Below are 22,052 nucleotides of genomic sequence, written 5' to 3'. Positions count from 1 at the left end.
GGACTACAAGATGTTGTGTTCTAACTTTCCATTGCAATTCTTCCAGAACTGCTTTTCTGACAACAATTTTATGGACCACATGTTGTACTAATAAAAGGAAATCTGTACAATCAGTTGAGTTTTCATCAAATTGCAGACAGCAGTCTATACTAATTTTTATCACTCTGCTCTTCCCTTTGGAAGTCAAAGGGCCAAATCCTTGAGCCCACTTCGTGCCTCTGACTATGCAAGGCAGCCAGAATGAAAGCCACTGAGGGGATTTCCCTTGTGTAAACAGAATTCTGAGGTGGCTTATAGCCACCTTAGTAGGGTTACCAGATAGCAACTGAAAAAAAACAGGAAAAGGGGGTAGGGGTAACAGGTGCCTATATAAGAAAAAGTCCCAAACACAGGACTGTCCTTTTAAAAACAGGATATCTGGTCATCCTACACCTTAGTAGCTCTAGAACCACCACCTTCAGGCATAGGACCCCATTAAAGTCTCCAGTCCCATCTAAAATAGCTGACGGGTGGTTTCATACACACTTATAAAGTTAGTCTATTACCTATTCATAGTTACCTTCTCTATCATATAAACTATGGATTACTTCAAATGGAATTTTTTTCTGTTTAGAATTGCAACAATTCTGTGTTTTCCTTCTCAGAAAAGGCAAAATACCTATCTCTAATTCCATCTTTTTTAGTTTTGCTGGCTCTTTATAAAGACATGCGTTGCTTATATACATCTTAGATACAACTTTTGAAAATTAGTTCAGTACCTCTCTCTTATCTCAGTTATTCAATCCATTACGCACCAAGAAACACTTTATGTGGATTGTTATTCAGGAATAATAGGAGAGTGATTGAACCAAAGTGTGCTTTATTTCTTTAATTATCTGATAGCAGTTCAGATACCACAGTGAGGTGAGTGAGATTTTATCAAGCTGAGTGATTACCAATGGAGAGAGGAACAGACAAAAAGAACAGGGAAAGAATGGGGGGAAAAAAGTGCACCCTTTACATATTTCTTAAGTATACTCAACAAAGGGGAAAGGAATGGAGAGAAGGTTGCCTGCCTTTCTTCCAAGAATAAATGGAATAGTCATCTCTCTCAACTAGAATTGTGTGAACAACAGGTTTATTTTTTGTTTTGTTTTTTTTTGGTTCGTTGGCACTTAAAAAAATAGGTTTGGGTTAAAGGAAACATTGTTTGATGACACGTGAAAAAGGTTTGATTTGACTGAGCCTTTTAAAAATAAAAACAAAAGAAATTAGTATTGAAACAGAGATATTTTTAAAATGTGGAAGGCTTGCCAAATCTGTATTTTTTGCTGAAAAAAATTTCACCTAGCTCTATTCTCAACTTTCATAGTTTGTCTCTTTATCTAGGATTAAAAAAATAAAAATAAAAATGCAAACTTTGACCTTACAGAAAAATAACCCATAGCACTTATAAAGGATACTGTGGTGATGAGGGTCAAGTAAGTATCAGTTTCCAAAGTCCTGACCCGATAAAGACACACACACACCCCTTTACACACACCGTGTGTACTCAGGGGGGCTATTCAAAGTTAAGCAGGTGCACCACTTTCACAGAAAAGGGACCTTCAGAATGAATTTTCTTCATATATCAGCCTGCTACTTGGTTGCATACAGGCATAGGAGGAAAATATATTTTTGAAGCATACCTAACCTGCATATCCTTGTATCAACATTTGTAAAGATATGAATTACTCTGTATCAAAAGTATCTAATTTATGATTTTCATAAAAATAAAAATATGCAGGTGAGTTTTGAGGGGGATGCCTTGTAATATTCATATACCCCTAGTGAGGTTAATACTAATCTATTTCAACAGGATACTGTTTTCTTACATCAGTTAACCACCTTTTTGTTAGCAATACATTCCCCAATCCTAGAATTGGATCCACACAGCAGACCCTTATGCGTGTGCAGAGCAGGATCCTGGTGGGGAAGGTTCCAAGGACAGTTGGAGATACAGTAACTCTTCACTTAAAGTCATCCCCCTTAACATTGTTTCGTTGTTACGTTGCTGATCAATTAGGGAACATGCTCATTTAAAGTTGTGCAATGCTCCCTTTCAAAGTTGTTTGGCAGCTGCCTGCTTTGTCCACTGCTTGCAGGAAGAGCAGCCTGTTGCAGCTAGCTTGTGGGGGTTTGGAACCAGGGTGGACCAGCAGCCCCGCCATCAGCTCCCCACTCCTTTAAGTTCCCTGTGCAGCAGCTGGCCAGCAGGCTAGCAATTGCAGCTATGCCTCCCCACCACTGCAATGTGCTGCTCCTGCCCTCTGCCTTGGAGCTGCTCCCCAAGATTCCTGCTTGCTGTGTGGAGTGGGGGAGGAAAAGGGGGGCTAATGACAGGGTGTTCCCCCTCCCCCTGCACCCCATCTTCCATAGAGTAGGCGGGTGACACACAACAGGGATCAGGATAGAGGGAGCTTGCTGGCAGCAGCTGCAGTCTCAGCAAGCAAGCAGTGTACTTAAAGGGGAAATGCACATCTCTCTCTCACACACACACACACACACACAGTGTGTGTGGGTGTCTCTCTCTCTCTCTGCTATGCTATCTCCCCTCCCTCCATTCCTGCTGCCTTGTAGAGTGTGAGAGATAACCTTTGAGGGCCCAGTCAACTGCTAGTTCATCATTTAACCGTAAGGCATTCCCTAGGAAATATTCCACCCTCTGACTCCTCCACCTCAACCAAATTTCTCAGTCATCACTGTGTACCACTATTAAATAGTTTGTTTAAAACAAATAGAGAGTGTGTGTGTGTGTATATATATATATAATGTCTTTTGTCTGGTGAAAAAAATTCCCTGGAACCTAACCCCTCATTTACATTAATTCTTATGGGGAATTGGATTCACTGAAAGCCACATTTTTCAGGAACATAACTACAGTGTTAAGTGAGGAGTTACTGTACCTGTGAACCATCTCTGTATAAGTGGACAAAACCCCCATGCAGCAGTGTCTCCTCCCAGCCCCTCCACAAATGCAGTCAAAGACCAACTGAAGTGCAGCACCCATATCCTTTTATTGTTTGTATCCATTCCCACCACCTATTATTTACAGAGACCAACACTCTGGAAGACTGCTAACTTCCCAGCCAGCAAGAATCTAAAGCCCACATTCCTCCTTTTCCTATCTCTTCCTGCTTCCTAGCCAGCTTTATAGGGCAGACTGACTACCCAGGCCTGCAGGTGGACCCACTCTGGTAATTAGGGCATGGCCCTCAGCCAGCCCAACTACTAACCTTCTACCCCCTGGAACAGGGCTAACAGGGGCCTGGCTTGTTTCTCCTAGCCAGCACTCTGTTACACTCCACAAACATGGCTTATTTCCTCCTCACTCCCCAATAACTCAAATTCAATATCACAACCCTGAATCACAAGCTATAGCTCTCTGTAATACAGTTATGCACACTCTATAAGCAAATAATGAAAGAGTAAACCAAAATTAAGCCCTAGAGCCAACAGCTTCTTTTACACTTGCTACTTCTCCACATTGACTCTCCAACAACTTTCACACAAGAGAGGAAGCAGGGGGAAATCCACCCCCCCTTCTTTCCAGTTACCTTACAAGTTTATTTGTAGGTAAGATCAGCTGACCTGACTAGATGAGTAATGCAACCCAGCTGCCTTCATTCTGTCCCAGACCAGTTAGATAGAAAGGAACTCACAAAAGACCTGGGAAGAATCCAATTGAATTTCAGAATTCATTATTAAAACTGCATATTTGCTGGGAACAGTGGACCCAGAGAGACAATGTAGACAATGAGGGAAAATGTGGAGATTATAGCCCAAGAGAGTTCTTTTCAGTGACCCCCAAAGTGCTTGTACACCCCTTCACACACAGCATGAAATGAATACATTATTTAAATAAACAACCAAATAAATAGGTCTCTGTTCCAATCTAATAATGGACAAGAATAAAAATTGCACTGGATATTTTTTGTTCTGGCAACTCCAGCATGATTACTTCAAGTTTTGAGCAATGACATGTGGGGCCCTAACTACTAATTATAGAATTAAGTAACTGCATAATGTGAAACAGAACCGTCATCATTATAATGCTTGCATTTTTCAGTTGGCCAGTCAACTAACTCCTTCGGAGGATATATATATTTATCTCCAAACAGCAGACAGATGAAAGTTTGTTGCTCATATTCCCTTACAGAATGAAACCATAGCACCTTTGTGCTCTGCTAATCTTTCTAGAAAGAGTTTTGTAAAATATTACTCCCTAAATTTCCATCTGTCAATAATATACTTATTGGTTTTATCTGTCTTTCAGGACCCAATACTGCAAGCTAATACATTCAGTCACGCCTCTGCATAGAGCCACGCTGAAGTCAGTGCCCATGAGGCCAATGAGAATAGTCATATGAGCAAAGTTATGCACCTGCTTACCTGTTTGCATAATTGCGCCCTACAAGGGGATCTGGGAAGGAAAAAGATGCACAGATCTGAGGAGTTAAAAGCAAAGGACAGAAATAAAAGAAGGTAGGGAGAAATAAAAAAAGGCAAGAGAAATGAAACAAAATGAATTGCTCACTTCTAGATAGAAAATTTATTGGAGTTTATTTAAGATACCAATCTAGTTTACAGTCTAGTTTATTTGGACTGGTAGCTGAAAAAAGATACAATAAAACCTCTCCCCTAAAATTGTGCAATCTTCCTTTACTTGAAAGAAGTCTGGAAAGGGAATAATTTTAAAATGCATGAAATACAAGTAACTTAGCAAAGAAGCTAACTGTAAAGTAACATTAATAAAAAACTTTGCATTTTTTATACATGTCAAATAGACTAGGGCCCAAATTCAACTTTAATTATGAGCAACAACTCTTCCTAAAAACCATTAACAATTGTGTGCTTAATAACTTAGTCTAAGGATATGTCTACACTATGAAATTAGGTCGATTTTATAGAAGTCCATTTTTAGAAATTGATTGTATACAGTCGACTGCGTATGTCCACACTAAGCACATTAAGTCGGTCAAGTGTATCCTCACTATTGTGGCTAGCATCAACTTACAGAGCGGTGCACGGTGGGTAGCTATCCCACAGTCTCCGCCGCCCATTGGAATTGTGGGTTAAGCTCCCAGTGCCTGCTGGGGCAAAAAACATTGTCGCGGGTAGTTTTGGGTACATGTTGTCAGTCGTCCCTCCCTCCATGAAAGCAATGTCAGACAATCGTTTTGCGCCTTTTTTCCCGCATAGACGCCATACAATGGCAAGCGGGCAGCCTGCTCAGCTCAACTCAGCAACACCACTGCTGTTGTGTCCTGGATGCTGCTGGCAGCAGATGGTGCAACAGGATTGCAAACCATCGTCATACACCGCTTCCACTGCAATTCTGCTTTCCTGCTCTTCTTCAGATGCCACACCACAGCAAGCACGCAGCCCGCTCAGCACAGCTCACCAACACCGCCGCTGTTGTGTCCTGGGTGCTGCTGGCAGCAGACAGTGCAGTAGGACTGCAAACCATCGTCAGACACAGTTTCTGCAGCAACTCCGCTCTGCTGCTATTGCCTCGACAGCGAATTTCTCCATGTTGTCTGTCATGGGCTTCCGGGTCCTCAGGAAATGTGTGCAGTGCTAACCGTCATCCTCCACCGCTTCCACTGCAACTCTGCTCTCGTGGTACCACAATCCACCTCGCAGATCCTCTCATCGTTCAGTATAAATATCTATTCTCATGGCATCCATCGTCATCCACCGATTCTGCTGCAATGCTGCTTTCCTGCTCTCCTTCAGACACCATGCCATGGCACGCATCAAGCCCACTCAGCTCACCACTGCTGTTGTGAGCACTGTAACCACCTCGCACATTATCCTGCAGCACATTATCCAGCAGAACCAGAACCTGCAAAAGCAGGCAAGGAGACGATGACAGCGCAATCACGATAGTGATGAGGACATGGACACAGATCTCTCTCAAAGCACAGGCCCTGGCAATTTGGACATCATGGTGTAATGGGGCAGGCTCATGCCATGGAATGCCGATTCTGGGTCAGGCAAACAAGCACAGACTAGTGGGACCGCAAAGTGTTGCGGGTCTGGGATGATTCCCGGTGGCTGTGAAACTTTTGCATGCATAAGGACACTTTCACGGAACTTTGTGACTTGCTTTCCCCTGCCCTGAAGTGCAAGAATACCAAGATGAGAGCAGCCCTCACTGTGGAGAAGCGAGTGGCGACAGCCCTCTGGAAGCTTGCAATGCCAGACAGCTACCGGTCAGTCGGTAATCAATTTGGAGTGGGTAAATCTACTGTGGGGGCTGCTGTGATCCAAGTAGCCAACACAATCACTAAGCTATTGCTATCAAGGGTAGCGTGCAGCTCATAGTGGATGGGTTTGTTGCAATGGGATTCCCTAACTGTGGTCAGGCGACAGACGGAACACACATTCCTATCTTAGGACCGGACCACCTTGGCAGCCAGTACGTAAACGGCAAGAGGTACTTTTCCATGGTGCTGCAAGCACTGGTGGATCACAAGGGACGTTTCACTGACATCAATGTGGGATGGCCAGGAAAGGTACATGACGCTCGCGTCTTCAGGAACTCTCGTCTGTTTGAACAGCTGCAGAAAGGGACTTACTTCCCAGACCAGAAAATAACTGTTGGGGACATTGAAATGCATATTGTTATCCTTGGGACTTAGCCTACCTCTTAATGCCATGGCTCAGGAAGCCATACACCCTGAACAGTAGTAAGGAGCTGTTCAACTATAGGCTGAACAAGTGCAGAATGGTGGTAGAATGTGCATTTGTATGTTTAAAAGCGCACTGGCGCAGTTTACCGATTCTGTTAGACCTCAGCTAAACCAATATTCCAATTGTTATTGCCGCTTGCTGTGTCCTCCACAATATTTGCGAGAGTAAAGGGGAGAAGTTTATGGCGGGATGGGAGGTTGAGACAAATCGCCTGGCTGCTGATTATGCGCAGGGCGATTAGAAGAGCGCAGCACGGCACGCTGCGCATCAGAGAAGCTTTGAAAACCAGTTTCATGACTCGCCAGGCTACGGTGTGACAGTTTTGTTTGTTTCTCCTTGATGAAAACCCACCCCTTTGGTTCACTCTACTTCCCTGTAAGCCAACTACCCTCCCCCCTTTGATCACCTCTTGCAGAGGGAATAAAGTCATTATTGTTTCAAAATCATGCATTCTTTATTAATTCATTACACAAATATGGGGATAACTGCCAAAGTAGCCCAGAAGGGGTAGGTGAAGCGGGAAGCACCGGGTGGGGTGGTGGATGAGGGTAAGAGGGAAGAACAAGGCCACACTGCACTTCAAAACTTATTGAATGTCAGCCTTCTGTTGCGTGGGCAGTCCTCTGGGGTGGAGTGGTTGGGTGGCCAGAGCCCCCCACATTCTTGGGCATCTGGGTGAGGAGGCTATGGAACTTAGGGAGGAGGGCACGCAGTTACACAGGGGCTGCAGCGGTGGTCTGTGCTCCTCTGCATTTTCTGCAGCTCCACCAGACGCCGGAGCATATCAGTTTGATCCCCCAGTAGTCTCAGCACTGCATCCAGTCTCCTCTCATCGCGTTGCCGCCACCTCTCCTCTTGCTCCCACCACCTCTCATCTTGCTCGTCCCTCCTGTCCTTGCCTTCATTTTCTGCTTTCCTGGACTCTAACATCGTTTGACTCCACGCATTCTGCTGAGCTCTTTCAGTGTGGGAGGACTACATGAGCTCAGAGAACATTTAATCGCAAGTGCGGTTTTTTCGCCTTCTTATCTGCACTAGCCTCTGGGACAGAGATGACAGGGGGAGCATTGAAACATTTGCAGCTGTGGGAGGAAAAAAGGGAGAGTAGTATTTAAAAAGACACATTTTAGAGAACAATGGGTAGACTCTTTCATGGTGAACCAAGCTGTTAACATTACATAGCACATGTGCTTTTAGTACAAGGTCACATTTTGCCTCTTATATTGAGGACCTGCCAGTTTGGTGTGAGAGATCACACATGCAGGGCCAGGCAACAGAATTTGGCTTGCAGGCAGCCATAGTAAGCCATAATCTTTCGGCTTCTTCAACCTTCATAACATGTGGTTATAAAACAGCAGTACCCTCCTTTCCCATACCATGCACCCGTTGGGTTGGCCATTTAAAAGGAGGGGCTGTACTGGCCGCAAATGCATCCCAAATCTTCAGGGCAAATTAATCATTAAACATACTTGCTTTTAAACCATGCATTATATTTACAAAGGTACACTCACCAGAGGTGCCTTCTCCAGCTTCGTGGTCCATGGTTGGGAGGATATTGGCTCCAGGATGATAAACAGTTCCTGGCTGTTGGGGAAAATGGTTTCTCCGCTAGCATGCTATGTGCTAACCTCCTCACCCCCAAAATACTCATCCCTGTTGCGTGAGACTCCCCCCTTGCAGGTGTCCACAGACAGCGATGGGGTAGTGTGGGGGGCCCCCCTAGAATTGCATGCAGCTCATCATAGAAGCATCATGTCTGGGGCTCTGACCTGGAGTGACCGTTTGCCTCTTTGACTTTTTGGTGCGCTTGCCTGAGCACCTTAATTTTCAAGTGGCTGCTGCAGTCCCCTGTTGTAGCCTCTATCCATCATGCCCTTGGAGATTTTTTTCAAATATTTTGGCATTTCGTCTTTTGGAACAGAGTTCTGATAGCACAGATTCGTCTCCCCAAACAGCGATCATATCCAGTACCTCCCGTTCAGTCCATGGTTGAGCTCTTTTGTGATACTGAGACTGCCTGATCACCCGTGCTGATCAGTTCACTATGCTGACCAAACAGGAAATGAAATTCAAAAGTTCCCGGGGCTTTTTCCTGTCTACCTGGCCAGTGCATCTGAGTTGAGAGTGCTGTCCAGAGCAGTCACAGTGGAGCACTCTGGGATAGCTCCCGGAGGCCAGTACCGTCAAATTAAGTCCACACTACCCTAAAGTGGACCCAGCGATGTCAATTTCAGTGCTAATCCTCTTGTCAGGGAGGAGTACAGGAATCGATTTAAAGAGCCCTTTAAGTCGACAAAAATTGCTTCGTCGTGTGGACGGATCCAGGGTTAAATCGATCTAAGACTGCTAAATTTGACCTCCACTCGTAGTGTATACCAGGAATAAAGAGAATAAGTTGCCTAATACTAATAGAGAAAGGAGGGTATTGTGCTTTGTATTTTTACTTTAATACCAATCCAAAAATTCAGTGCTTACCTATTCTACATGTAGCCAAATTAATTTCTTTAAACTGCCAATCAATGACCTCCAATCAACATAAGAGATGCAGAGCATCCACAGAAAAATGATAATGTAGCTGACATGACTTTATCATAGGAAAGAATGGCATTTGCTAGGAAGAGCTCCCAAGGAAGTTGTTCATTTGCCTGTTCCAGATACACATATATAGAAAGAATTTTTTTTAAGAGGAATTTTCAAATTTTATAATCTCAGCAAAACTTTATGCAATGCCATATATTGCAATTTATGCAATGACGTATCTTCTGTATTATCCTCCATCCCCATCCTTTTTGTTTGCCTTTTTTTTTTAAGCCACAGCTGTACACGGAACAGAGGTCTTCCTTGAGCTGTCCACAGTGTTGCCCAGGTCCTTTTCCTGAGTAGGTAAAGTTCATTTAGAATCGAATAAGGTATACGAGTAGTTCAAATTTTTCCTTCCCATGCACTGAGTTTCATTTGACATGCCATCATGTTGCCCATTCACCTAGCTTGGTTAGGTCTTTCTGAAGTTCCTTACAGTCCTCTGTAGACTTGGATAACCTATATAATTTTGTGTCATCTGCATATTTTACCATCTCACTGCTCAGTCCTTTTTCCATGATCAGGGATAAATATATTAAGCTACACTGGTCCTAGAACAGAATCATGTGGCACTGCACCACTAACTTTCTGCCATGATGGCAATGGACCATTTATTTGTTTTCTGTTTTCTAGCCAATTTTTGATCCCTGACAATATTTTGCTTCTGACCCCATGACTACTGTGTTTCTTTTAGTAATCTGATATGGAGGAACTTGGTCAAAGATCAGACCATTTGAGAGTCTAAATAAATAATGCCATCCATTTTGGGGGTATCAGCTAGTTACTGACAAGTTCAAAGCCTTCTAAAGTTTAGTGAGGCATGATATTTCTTTGCAGCAACCATTCTGATTAGATCCTAAATACTAGTTAATTACAGTTTTTGTTTGTTTAGTTTTTCCTATAAACATACTCTCTCTCTCCCCCCTCCCCCCAAGACAACTTAAATCATCATCATCTATCCCAGGCTCTGGGTATCCTGAACTCAATTAAAAGCACAATGTTAAAAAAAACCAAACAAACAACCACCAAAACAAAACCAAACAAGCAGCAGTGCTTTTCTTCTCCCCATCTCCTACAAAGCAATCCTCAGTCAGCAGACCTATTAAAACTCCAATCTTACTGAAACCTGCCACAGGAAGAGAGTCTCTTGAGTAGGTCCCAGATCATTTAAGGCTTTATTATGTCATAAACAATGCCTTTTACACACTGCTGAGAAGTCAATTGGCACTCAGTGGAGATCTCAGGGCAGAAGTACAATATCCTTATCACAAAATACTATGACAGGTTTCAGAGTGGTAGCCATGTTAGTCCTACCGTATTTTCCATTCCATGCATCTGATGAAGTGGGTTTTAACCCATGAAAGCTTATGCCCAAATAAATGTGTTAGTCTCTAAGGTGCCACAAGTACTCTTTGTTGTTTTTACAAGATATTGTGTGTGTCAAGCAAGCTGCTGTTTTATGTAAATAACTTCAGCTTCTAGTTCAGTTTAAGGTTTAACCACCCCACATATAACATGCAACAGTCAAGTCTATAGGGACCCTTTAATTGTAAACAATGGAACAACTATTATGGACTTTATATCTTGTTTTGAGACAGCATTAACGATGATCCACATTGTTTCATTACTAGGCTTATTCTGTAGTTAATTCTATTTTTGGAAATTAAGGATAGCAAAAATAATGATTGAGGCCTGGTCTACACTACAGGGTTGCGTTGAATTTAGCCGTGTTAGGTCGATTTAAAAATGAATGCGTCCACACAACCAACCCCATTCCGTCGACCTAAAGTGCTCTTAAAATCAACTTCTGTACTCCTCCCCGAAGAAGGGAGTAGCACTAAAATCGACCTTGCTAGGTCGAATTTGGGGTAGTGCGGACACAAATCAATGATATTGACCTCCAGGAGCTATTGTGACTGCTCTGGACAGCACTTTGAACTCCAATGCCCTAGCCAGGTACACAGGAAAAGCCCCAGGAAGTTTGAATTTCATTTCCTGTTTGGTCAGCATGGCTAACTCAGAAGCACAGGCAACCATGCAGTTCCCCAAGAATCATAGACCATAGAATGTTTCTACGCTGTCCCATCATCTCCATCCCTGAGGTTATCGCAGATTAGAAGGCGAAAAAAATGCACTCACGAGGACATGTTTTCCAAGCTAATGCAGCCCTCCTGCACTGATAGGGCACAGATTAATGCATGGAGGCATTCAGTGGCAGAAGCCAGGAAAGAATTAAGTGAGCGCAAAGAGCAGAGGCAGGACGCAATGCTGAGGCTAATGGGGGAGAAAACAGACATGATGAAGCGTCTGTTGGAGCTGCAGGAAAGCCAACAAGAGCACAGACCCCCGTTGCATCCACTGTATAACTGCCTCCCCTCCTCCTCATGTTCCATAGCCTCCTCACCCAGACACCCAAGAACGTGTAGGAGGAGGCTCCGGGCACCCAGCCACTCCACTCCAGAGGATGGCCCAAGCAACAGAAGGCTGTCATTCAAACAGTCTGATTTTTAGTGTGGCTACAATAAGCAACGTGGCCTTGTCATTCCCTCCTCTAACACCCTACCCGGGCTACCTTGTCCGTTATCTCATTTTTTTTAAATTAATAAAGAATGCATGGTTTCAAAACAATAGCTACCTTATTTCGAAGGGGGGAGGGTGGTTGGCTTACAGGGAATTAAAATCAACAAAGGGGGCGAGTTTGCATCAAGGAAAACACAAACCAACTGTGCACACCAGCCTGACAGTCATGAACTGGTTTTCAGCCTTCGTCTGATGCGGCAGCACACCTTGCTGTGCTTCTAATCAACCTGGTGTCTGGTGCTTCAAACGGATGCCATGGTTGATTTGCCTCAACCTCCCACCCCGCTCTAAAAACGTCTCCCCCTTACTCTCACAGATATATGGAGCAACACAGCAAGCAGCAATAACAGTGGGAATGTTGGTTGCCCTGAGGTCTGACCAACAGCGCCAGCGAGCTTCTAAACGTCCAAGGGCACATTCTATCACCATTCTGCACTTCCTCAGCCTATAGTTGAACTGCTCCTTACTGCTGTCCAGGCTTCGTGAGCCATGAGAGAAAGCAAGGGGTAGGCTGGGGTAGGTGCAACCGTGCGGTGTTGCCAGCTGGGAGAGCAGCCTGAGACAGAAGCCTCCAGCTCACATGATATTCCAGGCAGGACTGAATCTCCATGAGATGAAACTTAAAGAAGAGAATGACTGGAGTCTCTAGCTCCCATTTGGTGCTCTAAGAGGAGGATAGCCATGTCTGTCCAGGCGCCTCAATGGATCTAAAAAGGCCCACACATTTCCCAGATATCACTACCCTTGATAACAGAACGTCAATGGTTGCATTGGCTACTTGGATCACAGCAGCCCCCACAGTAGATTTGCCTGCAATAGCAGCGGTGATGGTGAGCTGAGCGGGCTCCATGCTTGCCGTGGTGTGGCGTCTGCCTGGGTAACCCAGGAAAAAAGGTGCAAAACGATTGTCTGCTGTTGCTTTCATGGAGGGAGGGGTGACTGATGACAAGTACCCAAAACCACCTGCGAAGGTGTTTTTGCCCCATCAGGCACTAGGAGCTTAACCCAGAATTTCAATGGGTGGTGGAGCCTGCAGGAACTGTGAGATAGCTACCCACAGTGCACCACTCTGTAAGTCAGTGCTAGCCACAGTAGTGAGGACACACTCCGCTGACTTAATGCGCTGAATGGGGACATATGCAATCGACTATGAAATCGATTTCTAAAAATTGACTTCTATAAAATCAACCTAATTTCATAGTGTAGACGTACCCTGAGAGTGACTGACTGAGGAGGGAAAATTTACGTTTGATAGACAACAACTAGCCACAGATGGATGTTAAAGGGGTAGGTGAAGGAGCACCAGATTCCAGGCAAAGCACCATTTGGGGAGAAAAACATGCATTTTGAGCTTCCCACTTGATAGTGTCCTTTGATTATGCTGGGAGAGGCCTCCCATCTTTCCTGCTGACCTCCAGCTAGTAGCTGCTCGGTAAATTTTCAGTTCTTCTTGGGTCTGTGTTACATCCTTTGATTGTCAGTCACAATAGATTGTCCTCTCAGTTTTTTTAATATACTTTATTACTGAAGTATTGGATTACATGTGGTATGGTTCATTTTAAAATATAAGTGTACCTGCTTTTATCTGATTAAGATGCAGTTTGCTGTGTTTAGCTATATGAACAGAGTGTTGGATTTCCGGTCTCTCTTCATGCTAAGAACTACTTTAAGGAAACTGGCATTAACTGTGTTTTTTTTAATACAGATTTATAGTTTTGCTTATAATATTTTATTTGCTTGGTTTTGGTGGTTTTGTTATTGGTTTTAGTTTGTTTGTTTTTGTAGTGCAGATATTTTTTCCTCTTCCATTATTCACAATTGTCAACATCTCCTATTATTAGACTTGAAAACAGTCATTCATCCGCTAAAAGAACAAATCACTGAAATATACCAATTTTTGCACTGACACAAAAAAATGCCAAGCTTAATTTAGGAGGAATAGTTAATCTGTGACTTTTTTTCATGACTGTTCTCATGCCAGTGTTAAAGTACCTTTGCTTAATGCTGCATTTTTTAAAAAAAGAATTACCAGTAGTTACCATTGGACTCTAAGCCCCTTATGTCAAGCCATGTTTCAAATTGTTCATTGCTTTATGATGTTCACTTATGCAATATTGTAACCAAATCAAATTCCAAAATGACTCTTTTTATTTGTATATCTACATGCTCCTGTTTTGAACTAACTCATTTACCTGCACATCTACCAATATGATATACGCCATCATGTGCCAGCAATGCCCCTCTGCCATATACATTGGGCAAACCGGACAGTCTGTACACAAAAGAATAAATGGACACAAATCAGACATCAAAAGTTGTAACATTCAAAAACCAGTAGGAGAGCACTTCAATGTCCCTGGACACTCAATAACAGACTTAAAAAAGTCACCATTCTTCAACAAAAAAACTTCAAAAACAGACTTCAATGAGAAACTGCAGAACTGGAATTAATTTGCAAACTTGACACCATCAAAGTAGGCTGAATAAAGACTGGGAATGGCAGGGTCACTACAAAAAATAATTTTTCCTTTGTTGATATTCACTCCTTCTTGTCAACTGTTGGGAATGGGCCACATCCACCCTAATTGAATTGGCCTCATTAGCACTGACCCCCCCACTCGGTCAGGCAATTCCCATCTTTTCCTGTGCTGTATAGTTATACCTGTTTACTATATTTTCCACTCCATCTGATGAATTGGGTTACAACCCACAAAAGCTTATGCCCAAATACATTTGTTAGTCTCTAAGGTGCCATAAGGACTCCTTGTTTTTACTGATACACACTAACATGGCTACCTCTCTGAAACCTGTCATTTTTCCTCAAATCACATAAAAAATACTTCAGGTATCATGTAGCAATGCTCAGTGTGATAATATTACCTTTTAATTAACACTGAAATCTAGCTAGTGTTATGGAACTCAATGCTTAATTTTTGCCAAGTCTGAGCCCTGGCACATCTAGGCTTGGTAGTTTATATGAGACCTCTGGGCTTGCCACATCAGTTATGAAAGTAAAAAAATTGCTTGAGCCCTGGCACCTCTTTCATTACAAATTAAGCACTGGTCACCCTCAGCTGAACTGAACTGCACTCACTAAGGGCTTGTCTACACTGGCACTTTACAACGCTGCACCTTTCTTGCTCAGGGGTGTGAAAAAACACACTCCTGAGCGCTGCAAGTTTCAGCGTTGTAAAGTGCCAGTGTAGATAGCGCACCAGCACTCCCAGTGCTGGGAGCTATTCTCCTCTTAGAGGAGGGTTTTTTTATAGGGCTGGGAGAGCTCTGATAATCAGGCCTAAGGGCTTAGATCTGCTGTGGGACAGTGTTTCTGTGGAAGAGACAGCCTGGCTTCCACTAGCAACGAGGTCCCCCCACTGAGAGCTGAAATCAGTGAGAGCTGGTGGAACCTCAAGACTGACACACAGAAGTCACTGTGGCAGGTGACAGCAGGTGATGGCACATGGCCATTGGCAATGGACAGGTGGAGTGAATGGTGGCATAATGAACAGTGGCCAGAACAAGTGGTGAGTGGCTGGAGGAAAGAGTAAGGTGCCTTCTCCCTCCCACAGGGTAGGACGTGAACTCATGCAAAAGCACCTCTGAACTTTGGGTCTCCATTGACAAAGGACAACATCTATGAATGGAGGAGAGGGAGAAGGGAGTGGTACTGTTAAAGGAACATTTGGTTGTTGGATAATGTTTTAGTGACTTTGGTCCAGAATGCTAGATTGTGACATTTCCTAGTAGGCCAAGATTTTTAAAATGCATTATTTGCCAAGGTTATTATCTCACATTATTGCAAGCTCGAGAGATCGTTATCTTGGGGCATTTCTGCTCTAAACATTATGATTTCTTGATTACTTAAGAATGGTCTGACCCACTATAACCAATGGTCCATCTAGCCTGGTATCCTCTCTTCTGACAGTGGCCAATGCCAGGTGCTTCAAAGGGAATGAACAGAACAGAGCAATTATCGAGTGATCAATCCCATGTCATCAACTCCAGCTTCTGGTGAAAAGAGGCTAGGGACACTCAGAACATGGTGTTGCATCCTGCCCATCCTGCTAATAGCTATTGATGGATCTACTGTCCATGAACTTAACTAGTTCTTTTTTTGAACCCTGTGAAATAGTTTTGGCCTTTACAACATCCCCTGGCAAAAAGTTCCACAGGTTGACTGTGTGTTCCTTTTGTTTGTTTTAAACCTGATTCCTATTAATTTCACATAGGTGACCTCTTAGTTCTTGTGTTATCAGGAGGAGCAAATCATACTTCCTTATTCACTTTCTCCACATCGGTCACGATTTTATAGACCTCTATCATATCCCCTCATAGGGTACATCTACACTTACCATTTAAAGCACAAAAAGTCCCTTTTTTGTGCTAAAACCATGGGAGCGTCTACACTTGTTAATCACTTTTTGCGGTGAAACTCTGAAGTTTCACTGCAAAAAGAAAACCACCTTCATAAGAGGCATATAGCTCTTACCGCTGTTCTTATTGCGCTGCTGTGAAAGTGAAGACACGTTCCACCAGTGTAAATACCCTTTGGCCTCTGAAGGATATCCCACAGTTCCGAAAGTGGCCACTCTGGCCAGCATCTCTGCTGCTCTGACACACAGACGTCCGCCCCTCCCCCTTTTTGAAGTTTGAAGCTCCCTTTCCCTTTGTTTGTAGATGCTGCAGGCAAAAGCAGCCAGACAGCAGGAGGTTTTAAAAAAAAATGCCAGGGAAGAAACCAGGAAGTAATGGGGCTTCTGAGACATGAACCAGGGCAGTACGGGGCACTGAGCAGGGACCCAGAATGCCTTCCACCACCTACTTCCACCCCCTACTTCCCACAAGACCTATTGAGAGAGCTGCACTGTGGGATAGCTGCCCTACAGAGCTGCTCTCATCAGCCTTGGAAGAGCTGCTGTGTAAACACTCTCTGATGCCTGAGGAATTGAGTGAACACACAAACCAGTGCTTTTCTTTCAGCAGTTCCCTACCACCAGTGAAACTCACAGCGCAAAAACTCTGTAAGTGTAGACATACCCTTAGTCTGTTTTCCAAGCCGAAAAGTCCCAGTCTTATTAATCTCTCCTCATATGAAAGCTGTTCCATATCCCTAATAATTTTAGTTGTCCTTTTCTAATCCTTCCAAACTCCAGTGAAACTTTTTTGAGATGAGGCAACCACAACTGCACGCAGTAATTCAAGATGTGAGTGTACCACTGATTTATATCAGAGGTGGGCAAACTACAGCCCATCGGCCACATCCAGCCCGCGGGACCCTCCTGCCCGGCCCCTGAGGTCCTGGCCCAGGATGCTCACCCCAGCTCCTCCCCTGCTGTTTCTCCCCCCCACCTCCCACAGCCTCAGCTCACTGCACTGCCAACGCAATGCTCTGGGCAGCGGGGCAACAAGCTCCTGGGGTAGCGCAGCTGCAGAGCCTGGCCTGACCTGGTGCTCTGTACTGCGCTGTGCGTGGCTGGCTCCGGCCGGGCGGCGCGGCTGTAGCACCGCCAGCAACTGGTGCTCCAGGCAGCACAGTAAGGGGGTAGGGGGCAGGAGGGGCTGGATAGAGGGCAGGGGAGTTCAGGGTGGTGGTCAGGGAGTGGGGGTGTGGATAGGGGGCAGGGCAGTCAGAAGGTAGGGAACAGAGGTTGAATGGGGCAGGGGTCCCAGGGGGTTGNAGGAGCTTCCGTTTGGTGCTCAGGAAGGGGATGTGGAGAGGGTGGGAGGCAGGCAGGGGTTCTGGGGGCAGTCAGGGAGAAGAGGTGGTTGGATGAGGCAGAGGTCCCAGGGGGGCAGTCAGGAATGAGAGGAGGGCTTGGATGAGGTGGCACAGGGCAGTTGGGGTGGGGGTTCCGGGGCAGGGAGCAGGGGGGTGGATGGGCAGGGATCCCAGAAGGGCTGGGTTGGATGGGCCAGGAGTCTGGGGGGACCGTCAGGGGGCCCTCCGTACAATTTTCAAAACCCGATGTGGCCCTCAGGCCAAAAAGTGGAGGAGCTTGTTTGCCAGACTGATCAGCAAACCAATGCTGACAACCTATGTGAAAAGGCTACAAAATACCAAGCCTCTGGACCGCATCGACATGCAGAAAGCCTTAGAAGCCAGGCATTGTCAAAACCAATTTTAAGAAGTACTTAATGAGGCTGTTAAGGATGTTGCAGCCACAACACACTTTATGAGAACAAACATGGCTGTCGCATCATATTTTCTATTTAAGCAAGAGATACCACACACTACAAACTGGAGGCCAATGTTAAGTGCATGGTCATTTGTTAATCGTGAAGTGGGACACTGGTTCCAACCAAGACCGGCAAATGCTCACTATCCTGCAAGCAACTCAACTGACTGGTTAGAAGTATGCAGTGCAACAGTGAAAAACTCAAGCCATTGAAAAAGTGAAGAACTCTCTCACCGCATTCAGAAAATGTGCATACATGGCTGATGAATGCGCCAATGCAAATGGGTATCAAGTATTAAGCCATTGCATATGTTATCTTGATGTCAGTGGTAGCCCAGTAGCTGCATTTCTAGATGTTCAGGTTATAGAAGACACATCAGCTGCATCTGTGACAACCCACATCTTCGAAGAGTTATGCGCTTATAAATTGAACCCCAAACAGATGGCCGCTTGTGCATTTGATGGAGCTACAAGCTTCTCTGGAAGACATAGTGGAGTACAAGCTTTGCTCAGAGAAAAACGTAAACCTAATCTCTCCTATACATGTTGCGGAGGCCATCTACTCCAATTAGCACTAGTACGAGCTGCAAATCTTCAAAAGACATTTAAAAAGCCGTAAATTTAGTGTCTTCTTTTTTTCAGCAAGAGTCCAAAAGGATTGAACATCTTGGAAAAAACAGAAGATACACTGGGACTGAAGTTCAAATGAGTCCAACCTGGAAAACCTGCTGGCTTTCTCATAAGCCTGTTGTCTTAAAATTACTGAAACCATTATTATTGGCTTTGGAAAGTATCCACTGAGATGGGACGGATCTAAGTAGTGAGACTACTTTTACTACCAAGTTCAGAGAAAATAATTGCCATTCTCTCTCTTGTAAGTCTACCGTTGAAACCACTTGGGTCATTAAACAATGCCATCCAGGCACCTGCTACAACAGTAGTAGACCTTTGCCACCATTAGAAGCTATTTCAGAGCTCTATACATTGAAAACATAATGGAAGAAACAATTACTTCAATTGAAAAGTTGACTAATTAAGGCACTTACATTGACTCCTTAAGTGAAGAGGACAAGATGTGTTTGTTAAGACAGTTGAAAAATACAGTGATTCTTACAAATCTGCAACAGCAACTTCTGGACTCTACTTAACCTCTATGTAGCTTTTACAGATGCCTGTCTTATAAAACACCAACAGTTAAGTGGAGTGAGGCACTACCAGCAATGGGGTTGCCAGGTGATCAGGACAAAATAAAGAATTTGAACAGAGTGGAATATCATAAAACAAACAAATGAAGATTTGATTTCAACTTCTTATCATCACTAGTGGTTCAACCTAATCTTTGTGCTATGTTTTCTGGAATGAAAGAAGTAGGAATCCATCTCTTGCCACTCCCAGTCATAACAGCTACCACTGAGCATTCTTTTTCCTCATTGAATAGAATTTTCTGTTCTGAAAGGAGTCACCTTCTGCCTGATCAGGAGCATATCATGAAGGACTGGCAGTACCAGACACAAGAGAAGCCACCAAAGATGAATGCACTGCATTCCAGATGTTCATTAATAGAGCTGTGCAAAATTACAAGAAACCAAGAAGGATGAGATGTAATGCCTCATAGTAGGTTTCAGCAGCCAACTTTAATTTGTGTAATTTTAAAACATGAATTAAATCTAATAAAATGGTTGTGAAAGATTTTTCAGTTTCTACTATCATGCCACCTTCATCCTCACAGTCTTACCCCTCATCAGCAGTGCCGGCTTTACAATGGTGTCAGTGGTGCCATGGAGCTGGGCCCATGCTCATAAGGGACTCCGTCCTGCTCTGCTTGCACTGTGCCCTGAGACCCCACCAGCCTGCTGGCTTCCCCCCCACCAGCTTCCTCCCCCGCCCCGCCCACCACATGCTCCTCTCAGCCAGCCGGCTGAGGGCTCCTCTCCAATCCCTGACTCCGCCCACTAGCTTCTCTCAGCCTCCTGGCTGGACCCCAGTGCACCTCTGGCTCCAGGTAGTCTCTGCTTTCCACCACCTGGGGGGCCCCCACCTGTCTTCCCGGAGCTGAGCCACTGGGGACTGATGCACAAGCCTGGCCAGTCTCAGCCGGGCGGGCGAGAGAAACAGTGGCGGGGTCTTGGCTGGGCCTCTCCAGGCAAGTGGGTCCTGAGGGAGCTCAAGTGGGGCAGGCCTTGGCCTGGCTGATCACCCCACTCTCAAGGGGCCGGAGTGATTCCCTGCCCCAGGACTAGCCCTGGCTGCACTGGCAGCTCAACCTGGCAGACACCGTCACATCTCATCAGGGCAGGGCCAGTGCATGGGGCCAGGAGGCAGGGCGTAGGGGAGTGGGCCTCTGGAGGACCTAGGGGCAGTGCTGGGCTGTGAGGGGGCAGGGAAGATCTGTGTGTTGGGGCACTAGGGAGTGGAGATTCTGTGTGGGGTGCTGTGCAGTTATGGGGTTGTGCAGGGTGCTGTGCATTTGTTGCAGGGGTGCTGGGCACAGTAGGTCCAGGGGGCTCTGGCCACAGGGAGTCAGGGGGGTGTTCTGGTGTTGGGCAGGGGGGCTGTATGGCACGACATGGGCCCAGCCCCGAGGGGAAGGAGCATGCTGGCAGCACGGGGTGGGCAGGCCATTGTACGTCTGGCAACTGCCAGTTTATAAATAGTGCCCTTGCACTGGGCTGGGCGGAGTAGGCCACCCCTGCTATGCCATGCCCCATTGCCCCATCTGGCCCCTCACTCCAGGGACCGACCCCCCTGCACCATGCTCCATTGCCCCCTTGGGGGGCCCACAAAAGGTTAATCCAGCCCTGCTCATCAGCCATCACCCTTGCTGTAAATTTGAACACCTCCCCCTAATTTCAATTCCTGGGAAAAACACTGACTAGTCAAATGCCTCCCCACGCAGCTGTGAGGAAGTTACCTCCAGGCTTAACAGTAGTGCTCTCCTTCCTGGCACCCAGCAGCTGTGTCCTTATCTGTCATTGAATGAACTAGCAAGGACTGGCATTTTCCTCTCCTGTGCAGCTCCTACTGTCAATTTCCTCAAGAGGACACTGTTTCTTTCACTGCTGTCTGCTAGGGGCTGAAATGATAGGAAGAACCTAAGTGCCTAGGTACTCATGCCTAAAGGGTTTCATGGAGGGACATCATCTAGTTCTATATAAAATCCGGCTACACGTGACAGAAGGAAAGTGTAACGATCCTCTTCCCCCTCAGGGCACGTGACTCTGATTTTCAATTCTCCGCCAAATACATGGCGTTCAGAGCGAGACCGCAGGCAGCATGTATGATACAACCACGTGTATGAAGAGATATTGCAAACCCACAACTCCGGCGTACCGAAAGATCAACCCGACTGCTTAAAACAAAGTTCTCATTGTCCTTTGTGCTACGATTTTCAACTCACTGACATTTGTCTCCTGGATTGGAATACGTTAGTGTGCAATGGTGATAACATGAAGGACTGGGGGTTTGGCAGAAGCAACACCCCCAGATAGCAACCTAAACAATTCAGCAACGTACCGGTACCTACTCACAGGGGGAGGAAAGGAACTAAATATTATACCAGGAACACATTCACTAGAGAACCCTCCTCCCTGGGACTATTTTAACATAGCCCGGGATTAGTGTCAGAGTACGCCGGTCCTCAGCCACAGGTAACGAGCGTAATTAAAGAATCCTACAGAAACACACAAATCCTATAACAACATATTCAACGGTTACAAGGTAAAATGTGCCTACCGCAGTGTTAAAGTGCCTGGGCTGGATATACTGCATTTTACAGAAAGCAACCCAGGAACTGACAACGTGCGCCGGTTACGGAGAAGCAGGTAACTGTACTACTCACAAGCACATTAAATTGTTCTGTTGTATTGTAGCACAGAGGCTGCCCAAGTACCCCCAGCTACACGGTAACACAATTGCCGTTCTGGTCTACTGTGTCTGTACGTCCCTGCTGGGGGTGACTTTCAGGCTGCACTTAGTTGAACAGCACGTGGTTAACCTTTA

The 22,052-nt window shown here is 45.2% G+C and overlaps 1 protein-coding gene across 2 annotated transcripts in view; it reads right to left on the bottom strand.

The window, feature by feature from the left end:
- ADK (adenosine kinase) overlaps positions 1-22,052 on the bottom strand; it is a 559,231-nt gene that overhangs the window by 536,897 nt on the left and 282 nt on the right. The gene's annotated exons all lie outside the window — the stretch shown is intronic.

This window comes from Chelonoidis abingdonii, chromosome 15 (assembly GCF_003597395.2).
Source record: "Chelonoidis abingdonii isolate Lonesome George chromosome 15, CheloAbing_2.0, whole genome shotgun sequence".
NCBI lineage: Eukaryota > Metazoa > Chordata > Testudines > Testudinidae > Chelonoidis > Chelonoidis abingdonii.
Note: the sequence above shows the minus strand (reverse complement) of the source record. Positions and strands in the feature narration are given on the sequence as shown.